The following is a 350-nucleotide window of genomic DNA, read 5'->3' as shown; positions in this document are numbered from 1 at the left end:
CCCGCAGGGGGGCCCCCTGACGGGGGGCCCCCTGAAGGGGGCCCCCTTGAAGGGGGGGTTGTTAACAAACTTGTTTTGGTGTTTATATTTATATTTATGGGGGCCCCCCTGTAGGGGGCCTCGTGTATAATAGGAGTTATTGTTAGTTTAGTTGTTTATATAAAAGAGGAAGAGAGGATTAGGGTTTAGGGTTTAGGGTTAAGGGTTTAGAGTTTAGGGTTTAGGGTTTAGGGTTTTAGGGTTTAGGGTTACAGGAGACAGAGAGTTGCTTAGTGTTATAGAGACAGAGACAAAGGGGATTGTTAGTTAAGCTGTATAATTATATTTTTAGTTTTATTTATAAGGGTGCT

This window comes from Eimeria mitis, genomic scaffold (assembly GCF_000499745.2).
Source record: "Eimeria mitis Houghton genomic scaffold, Emh_scaff3108, whole genome shotgun sequence".
Taxonomy (NCBI): domain Eukaryota; phylum Apicomplexa; class Conoidasida; order Eucoccidiorida; family Eimeriidae; genus Eimeria; species Eimeria mitis.
Note: the sequence above shows the minus strand (reverse complement) of the source record.